Source organism: Trichechus manatus, unplaced genomic scaffold (assembly GCF_000243295.1).
Source record: "Trichechus manatus latirostris isolate Lorelei unplaced genomic scaffold, TriManLat1.0 scaffold00061, whole genome shotgun sequence".
Taxonomy (NCBI): Eukaryota; Metazoa; Chordata; class Mammalia; order Sirenia; family Trichechidae; genus Trichechus; species Trichechus manatus.
This window is the reverse complement of record NW_004443997.1, coordinates 96229-107809: the sequence shown is the minus strand read 5'-3', so window position 1 is coordinate 107809 and position 11581 is coordinate 96229.

Here is an 11581-nt window from a genome sequence, read left to right as displayed (position 1 = left end):
AACTGCCCCACCGGGTTTCCAAGGAGTAGCTGGTGGATTCCAACTGCCAAACTTTTGGTTAGTAGCCAACGTCTTAACCACTGCTGCCACCAAGTCTTCTATCTTTTACATAGCAGAGTGGACAGGACTCATTACATTAATGTTTAAGATAAAATTGCTAATTTTCCAGTATCTTTATCGCAGGAGACCTAAAATTATGCTCATCTCCTTGGAAACTGGGAGGTATGGGTGTGAGCTCTTTTTTTTTGTTGTTGAGAATATACACAGCAAAACATACACCAATCCAAGAGTTTCTACATGTACAATTTAGCGATGTTAATTACATTCTAGTTGTGCGATCATTCTCACCCTCCTTTTCTGAGTTGTTCCTCACTCATTAATATAAACCCACTGCCCACTAAGGTTCCTATCTAATCTTTCAAGTTGCTGTTGTCAACTTGATCCCATATAGATACTTCTTAAAAGAGCATAATACTCAAGACAGACCTTTTATACTAGTTAAGCTAAACTATTGTTTTAAGATGCCTTCAGGGGATATTTTTGGTTTAAGATTTAAGGTGTGAGCTGTCTTGATGATTACATTTCAGAAGAAATGGCACTGAGATCCTTGAGGAAACATCCTTGACTTACATACTTTTCAGAAAGACAAAGAAAGGTTCTACCATTAGAAATTATTTAAAGTGAATTCTGAAAGAACAGGGGAGGAGGGGAGCCTCTTTCCTTATTTTCAACGGGGAGAATTAAGACCTATTATTTTCAATTTGTATTTTTCCTTACAGTTATAATGGATATGTGTAGTAGGGGTGAATTATACCTTTCTGTATGGAAAAATATAGGATCACTATGGGTTGGAATCAACTCAGTGGCAATGGGTTTGGTTTGGGGTTTTTTTTGGTATTTAAAAAGGGGTCCTCAGCTAAGATACATCTATTGGTCCCATCCCACCTGGAGCAAAGGAGAATGAAGAAAACCAAAGGCACAAGGAAAATATTATCCCAGAGGACTAAAGGATCATATGAACCAGAGACTCCACCAGCCTGAGACCAGAAGAACTAGATGGTGTCTTACTGGTCTGACAGAGACTGGAGGAACCCCTGAACTATGGCCCCTGGAAGCCCACTTTTCAGACTAAGATTACACAGGCCTATTAAAAAAAAAAAAAAAAAAAAACACGTGAGGAAAGTCCTTCTTAGTTCAATCACGTATACAAGACCAAATGGGCAGCTCCTGTTCAAAAGCAGGATGAGGAGGCAGGAAGGGACAGGAACTGAATGAATGGACACAGGGAACCCAGGGTGGAAAAGGGGAGCATGCTGTCACATTGTGGGGATTGCAACCAATGTCACAATATGTGTATAAACTTTTTAATGAAAAATTAACTTGAGCTGTAAACTTTCACCTAAAGCACAATCAATCAATCAATAAAGGGGGCCCTAGGGGTGCAGTGGTTAAGAGCTCAGCTGCTAACCAAAAGGCCAGCAGTTTGAATCTACCAGCTGCTCCTTGGAAATCCCAGGGGGCAGGTCTACTCCATCCTATAGAGCTGCAATGAGTCAGAAATGACTCGAGGGCAACAGGTTTGGTTTAGCCTTAGCATTTAAAAAAGTAATAAATTTTATTTTTTTATTATTGTAAATTTTAAGATAATTTCTAATTGTCAAAATTGAGTTTATTTTAAAATAATTTTAATTGTCAAATCGTTGTTGTAGTTAGGTGCTGGAGCATTGATTCCAACTCATAGTGACCCTATGTGACAGAGTAGAACTGCTCGATAGGGTTTGTTTTTTTTTCTTCCATTTTTTTAAAATTGTATTTTAGATGAGGGTTTACAGAGGAAATTAGTTTCTCATTAAACAATTAATACACATATTATTTTGTGACATTGGTTGCCACCCCCACAACATGTCAACCCTCTCCCCTTCTCAACCTTGGGTTCCTCATTATCAGCTTTCCTGTCCCCTCCTGCCTTCTCATCCTTGCCCCTGGGCTGGTGTGCCCATTTAGTCTCGTTTTGTTTTATAGGCTTGTCTAATCTTTGGCTGATGGGTGAACCTTAGGAGTGACCTCAGTACTGAGTTAAAAGGGTGGCCATATTCTGGGGTTTCTCCAGTCTCTGTCAGACCAGTAAGTCTGGTCTTGTGTGTTTGTGTGTGTGTGTGTGTGTGTGTGTGTGAGAGAGAGAGAGAGAGAGTTCGTGTATGTGTGTGAGAGAGTTAGAATTTTGTTCTACATTTTTCTCCACCTCTGTCCAGGACCCTCTGTTGTGATCCCTGTCAGAGCAGTCAGTGGTGGTAGCCAGGCACCATCTAGTTGTGCTGGACTCAGTTGCCCCATAGGGTTTTCATGGCCAAGTCTTTCTCCTGTGGAGCTGCTGGATGGGTTTGAACCACCAACTTTTGGGATAGCAGCCAAGGACTTTTGTGCCACAAAAAAAAAGAAAAAAACCTTTGCTGTAGAGTCAATTCTGACTCATAGTGATCCTATAGGACAGAGTAGAACTGCCCCACAGGATTTCCAAGGAGCAACTGGTGGATTCAAACTTTGAACCTTTTGGTTAGCAGCCGAGCTCTTAACCACTGCAGCACCAGGGCTCCTTAATTGTCCAACAGAGATGATTTAACCACACAGAAGTGTTAACCATCATTAGCATCATCCCCACTTTACAGATGAAGAAGATGAGACTTTCAGCATGATAGAGTCACTTGCTGACCCAGACGTTGTTGTTGTTGTTGTTAATATGCCTTCGAGTGGGTTTCAACTCATAGCAACCCAATGTACAACAGAATGAAGCACTGCCCAGTCTTGTGCCATCTTCACAATCGTTGCAGCCATTGTGTCAGTCCATCTCGTTGAGGCTCTTCCTCTTTTTCACTGACCCTCTACTTTACCAAGCATGATGTCCTTCTCCAGGGACGGGTCCCTCCTGATAACATGTCCAAAGTATGTGAGACCAAGTTTCACCATCCTCGCTTCTAAGGAGCATTCTAGTTGTATGTCTTCCAAGACAGATTTGTTCGTTCTTCTGGCGGGCCACAGTATATTTAATACTCTATTCCAACGCCATAATTCAAACGCATCAATTCTTTGGTCTTCCTTGTTCATTGTCCAGCTTTCACATGCGCATGAGACAATTGAAAAGACCATGGCTTGGGTCAGGCGCATCTTAGTCCTCAAAGTGACATCTTTGTTTTTTAACACTTGAAAGAGATCTTTTGCAGCGGTTTTGCCCAATGCAATACAGCGTTTGATATCTTGACTGCTGCTTCCATGGGCATTGACTGTGGATCCAAGCAAAACTCAATCCTTGACAACTTCAATCTTTTCTTCATTTATCATGATGTTACTTATTGGTCCAGTTGTGAGGATTTTTGTTTTCTTTATGTTGAGGTGTAACCCATATTAAAGGCTGTTGTCTTTGATCTTCATCAGTAAGCGCTTCAAGTCTTCTTCACTTTCAGCAAGCAAGATTGTGTCATCTGCGTAATAGTGAACAGCAAAGCTGGGATTCAAACCCAGGTCTAGCCCATACAGAGCCTGCCTGCGCTGCCCTGCTTCCCAGCTTGTGGCTTCTAAATTGCTCCTTGTTGTGCCTTGAAGAAGGAAACATGAACTACAGTTCTGGAGCACTCAACAGACATGATGCTGTAACTATACTAATAGCATAAATCTAACTCTTCCCTGCAAGTCAGGCCCCAGGAATCATCTGCTGGCACACCCAGTGAGGATGCGATGAGGGAACTTTATGTCCTGTATACTGCCTGCAAATTGTCCCCACCAGACTGATTGTTCAGAGCAGTAAGAGTGTCTTCATTTTCATTGCTTTCAGTTCCCTGCAGGTGGAAGAGCCAGGCTGGATTCTCCTGTAGACTCTCCACTGGGACAACAAATCAGGGATTTAATCCAGGGACAAGTCTGCTGGCAGAAAATAAGTGACGCTGGAAACCCACCAAGGAGTAGCGAAAGGAAGTGGATCAGACAGCAGGGGCTAACAAATAACACTGGGGACCAGTAATACCTCATATTAATGGAGGGTCTACCAAATGCTCGGCACTGTGCTAATATGGCCAAACATGTACAGTTTAACATGCCTGGGGGGACAGCCAGGTAGATATATAAGTGTGGATCTCAGAAGGATGGTGAGAGCAAGGAACAAAAATAGATGCAATGGAATATTATGCAAGCATTAAAAGTGCCACTCACAAAGCGTTAACAGAGATGATAATAATACCTGCCAGATAAGGGTTTGAGGAAGATATAGTGAAATACTCAGGTAGAGCATGTTAAGAAAGACCTGGCACACAGACACCAGCCAATAAAGACTTGCTGAATGAACAGGTGAAGGACATGAGGACATAATTATGGTCTCAGTTATGGAAACAATATTAATAGCTGCCATATATTAAGTGCTTACCATATAAGGCACTCTGCAAAGTCCTTTCATGCTTTACTGCTTTTCATCCTTACCAAAACCCTGTTTGATAGATATTATATCCCCACCATAAGAAGCTCTGACGGCACAGTGGTTAAGCGCTCAGATGCTAACTGAAAGGTCGGTAGCTTGATCCCACCAGCCGCTCCATGAGAGAAAGATATGGCAGGCTGTTTCCGTAAAGATTTACAGCCTTGGAAACCCTGTGGGGCAGCTCTACTCTGTCCTAGGGTTCCTGTGAGTCAGAATCAACTGGATGGCAACCGGTTTTGGTTTATATCCCCAGCTTATAATGAGGAAACTGGAGAAGGCTGAAATGAGGTAATTGACCCAAGATCATAATCAGTAGACCTGTGATTTGCATCCAGCACTGTTTTAATCCAGATCTCACCTGATATACATTTCATTCATCCATTCTTCCAGACCAGTGGTTCTCAAAGTGTGGTCTCTGGACCAGCAGCAATGGTATCACCTGGGAATTTTCGAGAAATGCAAGTTCTTAGGCCCTACCCCAGAGTGACTGAATCAAACACTCTGGGTGTGGAGCCCAGGGAATCTGTGTTTCAACAAGCCCTCCAGGTGATTCTGATGCATATTTAGTATACTCTGGAGCAGTGGTTCGCAATCAGGGGCAATATTGCCCCCCACTCAGGAAACTGGCAATGCCTGGAGACTTTCTTGGTTGTCACAACTGAGGGTGCTTCTGGCCTTTACGGGAAAAGGCCAAGGATGCTGCTGTTAAACATCCTACAGTGCACAGAACAGCGCCCCCCACCCCCATAACAAAGAATTATCCAGCCTCAAATGTCAATCGTGCCAAGATAAAGAAACTCTGCTTTAAAGCAGTGATCCTTTAATCTTTTTGAGCCAAAAGGACTCTGTTGAGAATCTGATGAAACCGGTAGATCCTCTTCTCAACGGAATGCACACATACACTTAATTTGGCATATGGTTTCAGGAGGTTCATGTTCATGGAAAAACCCCTCCAAAGCACATGTACTAACTCCAGGTTAAATCAACTTGTCCTGGGTGCTACATGTGAATTCTACATTGTGACAAACCATTTTATTTCTCCTGGAATCCAGATTTCTGGGTTCATGGAGTTGGAGTGTCTTGTCTGCCTTTAGGTGTCCTTTTAAACTCTGAGCCTTTAAGGAACTGTGTTCCTAAGGTCACCTTCAACTCAAACAATAGCCTAGTAAGCAGCTTAGCAGAGATGGTTTCGCCTTAGGCATTGGGCTGTTTTAGAGAATTATCTATATGCAGCCAGGAGCAGGAACCCCAGGGTCTGACTGGAAAATGTATGGCATGTCCTTAGTGACTGTCTCTACAATGCACTGACCCTGGAACCCTGCAGGTGTTCTGATGATACCTCCTAAGAAACTAACATGACAATGACCTATATACCACATTTTCACTGTACCCTCTTTGGAGGCCTTCCCAATACTTTCCCAGTAGACACTGCCCAATTCAAATCGTATCTACTCACAATAAATACATTGTGTTACACTAATTTTCGATGTTTCTTTGTGCATTTAGATTTTTGACAATTGTGGCCCTTTTGTGGAAAACTGGCCCCCATCATTTTTGGCCACTTGGAGAATTACTTTTACTGCACGTTGGCACGAAGCCACTGCCGTGCACTGTACATCCAAGGGGCTTCCACTCACTAGCTGTGTGACCACAAAGAAGTTTTTACCATCTCTGGGCCTCCATTTCACCATTTCTGAAAATAGGGAGAATAGGAAATGGGATTGCAAAAAAAAAGTTGCCATTTGCCATAGGGTCGATTCCAACGCATGGCAACCCCATGTGAGTTAGGGTAGAACTGAGCTCGATAGGGTTTTCAATGACTGATTTCTTGGAAGTAGATTTCTGTAAAAATGGCGTGGCGGGTGGAGTCTGACCTCAGTCTAACATCACAAGAGGGAAGGAGAATCAAGATCAACAGCCCAAAGCTGATTCCTATGAGGAGGAGGTCAGACATACCTCCTCTCTCCAACCTTTTTACAATTCTGACACAAAAGGTCCCTCCCATGGTACTCTCTACTTCTCTGCTGGGTTTGATAATTCCTTGCAATGGTCACACAGAATTCACAGACCATACTCATAGTTATGGGGTTTATTAAGGAAAGAACAGGTTACAATTCAGGTTCAAAAACACTCAGGATACAGTTCTTCCATCAGAACAGCCTCTTCTCAGCCATGCCCACTGGCACGCTTCTCTCTGGCCCTTGACCTCTGCCCTGCAGAGGAATATTACAGAATAGACAAAAGTGGGAAAACGGACAAGCACGCAGCTAGAGCCATGTCTGCTGGAGTCCAAGGAACATTAAGGAATTATCAGTATATATTAACATTACAAATGGGCAAAAACCATTGAAAGCTTCACCTTTTCACAGACTGGTTAAAAACTGCTAAATCTCTGTGATTCTACATTTTGAATTGTCTTTCTTAACAATCATTGGTACAAGTTTCAACAAGGACAGTCAGAAGGATCTCCATTGGTAAAGGCTAATAAAATGATAAGAGTGGAAAGTATGTGGGTCTTTTGTGCTCTGTTCATGATTTGTTTATGTGAAAGTTTCCCTAAAAGATGTTTTCCAAGATTATCTTAGCTATTGTCTTTATACCTCAGGGCCCAGATGATGTGTCCTTGTGAGTCCAGCTCCAGCTGTGTCCCATTCTAGGACTGGGAATAATGGCTCCAATATTATCTCCTAAATCAATAGTCCCACTCAATCATTGTGTGTGAGTCACGAAGACTACGGCTAAAATGGCCATAGTAAGTGACTCACTGCACCCCAATCTCCAAGCCTTTCTTTCGCAGCATCTCTGAGAATAGACTTGAACCTCCAACTTTTTGGTTAGCAGCCAAGAAAATTAACTCTTTGTACTACCCAGGGACTCCAGGAATTGGAAATAGCAAGCCTAAAAGTACATATTTTTTGAAATTTTACTGAATGCTCACTCTCATAATTCTCATAAAAATAGGTCATTATTCCCATTTAACAGATAAGAAAACTGAAGGACCCAGAAGCCAAGTTACAAGCTAAAGACCACACAGCCTAACAGACGTAGAGCCTGGCTCTTAAACCCAGGTCACTGGCTTAGGGGCCATCATCTTTCCAGGACAGTGAGATGCCCGTAGCAAAGGGCCTTGTCTCCAGGAGGCACTGAAAAGTGTCTGTTTTCTCAACTAAAACTCCTGTCTTTCCTAATTTGCTATTTGCTGCTCTTTCTGTGTTCCTTACGGTGCTAGATATTTCTGGGGCTTAAGCTGACTCCCTCTCCCAGGTATGGATCTCAACAGCCATATTTATGCCAGAATAACTGGGGGAGGTTTGGGGCAGTCATGTTTTACAGGAAGGATGTTGTCTTAGTTATCTAGTGCTGCTATAACAGAAATACCACAAGTGGCTTTAACAAACAGAAATTTATTTTCTCATAGTTTAGGAGGCTAGAGGTCTGAATTCAGGGTGCTGGCTCTTGGGGAAGGTTTTCTCTCTCTCTGCAGGCTCTGGAGAAGGTCGTTGTTCCTTGGTTCCTTGGTGATCTTCAGTGGGTGTGGCATCTATCTTTCCTCATCTCTGCTTTCTTTTTTGTATCTAATCTGCTCAGTTTATATCTCAAAAGAATTGATTTAAGACACACCCTATACTAATACTTCCATTAACATAACAAAGAAAGCTCCTTACCAAATGGGATTATGACCATAGGTATAAAAAACAAACCTGAATCCAGGTGGTTCCAACTCATAGTGACCCTATAGGATGGAGTAGAACTGCCCCATAGAGCAGACTGCCACATCTTTTTCCCTTGGAGCAGCTGGTGGGTTCAAACCTCTGACCTTTAGATTAGCAGCCGAGTGCTTAACCACTGTGCCACCAGAGATCCTCAAGTATAGGTATAGGAGTTAGGATTTACAACACATATTTTTGGGGACACAACTGAATCCATAACAGATGTCTTCTGTAAACTTTACATAATTCAAAACCTTGTATTCTAAGACTCTTTCTTTTTCTCACCATAGGAATGAGTGTAAAGTAAGTGATGAGATGCACCAGCATAGCTCATAAATCTACAACTATCCCACCACGTTTTTGCTTTTGATGCTGCTTTCTATCTTTTCAGAACTATAATTGTGCCTATACTTACGTACATGGATTCTCCTAATCAACAGCGCCATCTGTCATGGAGGTGGTTCAGCCTTCATGGCATTTTACCACGTCTTCGAAGCCCTGGTGGTTCAGTGGTTAAGAGCTCTGCTGCCAACCAAAAGGTCAGCCGTTCGAATCCACCAGCTGCTCCTTGGAAACTCTATGCAGTTCTACTCTGTCCTATAGGGTTGCTATAGGGTTGCTATAGGGTCGCTATGAGTCAGAATTGATTTGATGGCAACGGGAATATCCACTCCAAAGGTATTGATTAGAGGGAGTGTTTTATAACACTAGCATCTCTACATAAATGCTTGAATAATATTATTATAGTTTTTTTTTAAAGTGGTTTGTAACAACGCGAATGGCAAAATAGGTCAATAGTCACAGAAAGCTGTAGTCCGAACCACACCAACAGAGCGAGTCTCTGGATACTGACAGTGACGTGGGCATTTGTTTCCCGGCTAAAGTGGCGCCGCCTTGTGGCGATAACAAAAAATACAGTTTTTAATTTGTTCCACTTCGGCAGTTTTGAAATTTTTCAATACTTAACGATTTAAAAAATTTCCCCCTGGTATTTGTATTATTTCCAATTTATACATAGAGTGGCACTTTGTCCATGTTTTAATGTGGCCCTGTGTGAAAGTTACATAATTCTTATCTGCATATAATACATGGTATAGAAAGGCCAGGACTTGGCAGCTTGGTTCATGCCCCAGCTGTGACATAAATGCTTTCTTGTCCCTGTCACTCCTGTTTGGGGTTCCATAAGAGCTGAGGGATGCAATTCTCACAGAGCAGTTGGGCCCGAGCATAAAAGCCCATCAGTTAAGAGCGGGTAACACTGCCATAGCTGGGTAATTTGTCTCTTCGATCTTCTGCAGCCCATTCGGTGATGATCTATCTGTCCCAGGGAATAGATGATGGCAGGTTTGTCCATATTTTACATTTATGAACCTACCTGCTCCTCTCCACCCAGCTCTGCCCATCTGTCTTTGTCCCTGGCTCCTCTTATTTCATTCTGCTGAGGGCAGCAGGCCTTGGCAAAGAGTTATGAAGGTGGATTCCTTGAGGGCTGCTTTGGGAAGGGAGGGAGGGAGGGAGGAGAAAGGGATGGCTGAGCTCCCTGCAGAGAGAGAGGGGATGGACGGGAGACAGGATTAGGGGAAAGAGATATCACAGACTCTGTGGTGGGCAGGAAGGGACCACAGAGATGAAGGGGAAACAGGGGAAGAGGAGAGATCCTAGGACAGAGGGCAATGGATGGGGGAGGACTGCTCTTAGAAAATGGCTTGAAGAGCTGAGTCCAACCCCAATAATTATGTTGGGCTTAGTGCAAAAGTTAAGAAGACTGCGTGGTGCAAGTGGTTTGCGATTGGCTGTTAACCTAAAGGTTAGTGGTTCAAACCCACCCAGTGGTTCTGCAGAAGAAAGTCCTGGCAAACTGCTTCCATAAAGATTACCCATTGCTGGCGAGTCGATTCTGACTCTTAGCAACCCTATAAAACAGAGTACAACTGCCATATAGGATTTCCAAGGCTGTAATCTTTATGGAAGTAGACTGCCACATCTTTTTCCCATCGAGTGGCTAGTGGGTTGGAACCACCAAACTTTTGGTTAGCAGCCAAGTGCTTAACCACTGCACCACAGGGTTCTTTCCATAAAGATTACAGCCAAGAAAACCCCATGGAGCAATGCTACTTTGTTACACATGGGGTCACCATGAGTTAGGGGCCAACTTGATGGCAGCTAACAACAGAGCAAAATTTAATTGTGGTAGCCGGGATGGGCCCATGATTGTCACAAGTTGGTATTCACACCCTAGTGCAGTACCTTCCTACACTGAATAGCACTGAACTTTGTAGGCAACAGCATACTGTAGAAATGACAGGGTGTGTCTTCTAAGGCCAGGTCATAAAAGTCATTGAAGATCCTGCCTTACTCTCTTGAGTCACTCCCTCTGGGGGAAGTTAGCTGCCATGTGAGAACACTCCAGCAGGTCTCTAGAGAAGCCACATGGCAAGGAACTGAAGCCTCCTGCCAACAACCAGCACTAACTTGCCAGGCAGGTGACTGAAACATCTTGGAAAGGAATCCTACAGCCTCAATGAAGTTTTCAAATGACCACAGCCCAAGCTGACTGCCTTAGTTTCTTAATGCTGCTATAACAGAAATACCGTAAGTGGGTGGCTTTAAAGAGCAGAAATTTATTTTTTCACAGTTTAGGAGGCTAGAAGTTCGAATTCAGGGGGCAGGCTCTAGGGGATCTCTCTCTGTAGGCTCTGGGGGAAGGTCCTTGTCTCTTTTCAGCTTCTGTTCCTTGGTTCCTTGGTAATTTTCATGTGACCTGGCATCTGTACTTCCTTCTTTCTGGGCCGAACCTGTTCTTTCCATATCTCAAAAGTGATTGGCTTAAAACATACCCTACACTGATATGCCTCATTAGCATAACAAAGAAAACTCTACTCCCACAGGTCTGTTGTTGTTTTGTGCCATTTAGTGGATTCTGACTCAGGATTTACAACATATATTTCTGAGGGACACAATTCAATCCATAACATTACCGTCTTGACTGAAACCTCATAGAAAACCCTGATCCACCTTGTTTGACCCTCTTGCCCCACTTGGGTGGAGGGAAGTGGGAAAACTGTCCTTGGAAATGCCAAGACCAGTAGGAAGAAGCTGCAGATCAGCCCTCCCTCATCCTCCCAGCCAGCGGAGAAGGGTGAGGCAGCCAGAAACACCAAAGTGAGAGACCCTGGGCCAGCTCCTCCCCAACCCTTCCTCATCCATGGGCTTCAACCCAGTCTGGCTTCCTGGGGCTTGATTGCTAAATGCCCTGGAGCACACGGCCAATGAGCTGTTATGCAGCCTTTATTGGCGTTTAACAGTTCACCAAGGCAGCGCATTCCACTGTTAGAAAATTATTCCTTGTACCGAGTGATATTCTGCCTCCACATAATCCCACTCATTGATTTGATTCACCCCCGGTTCT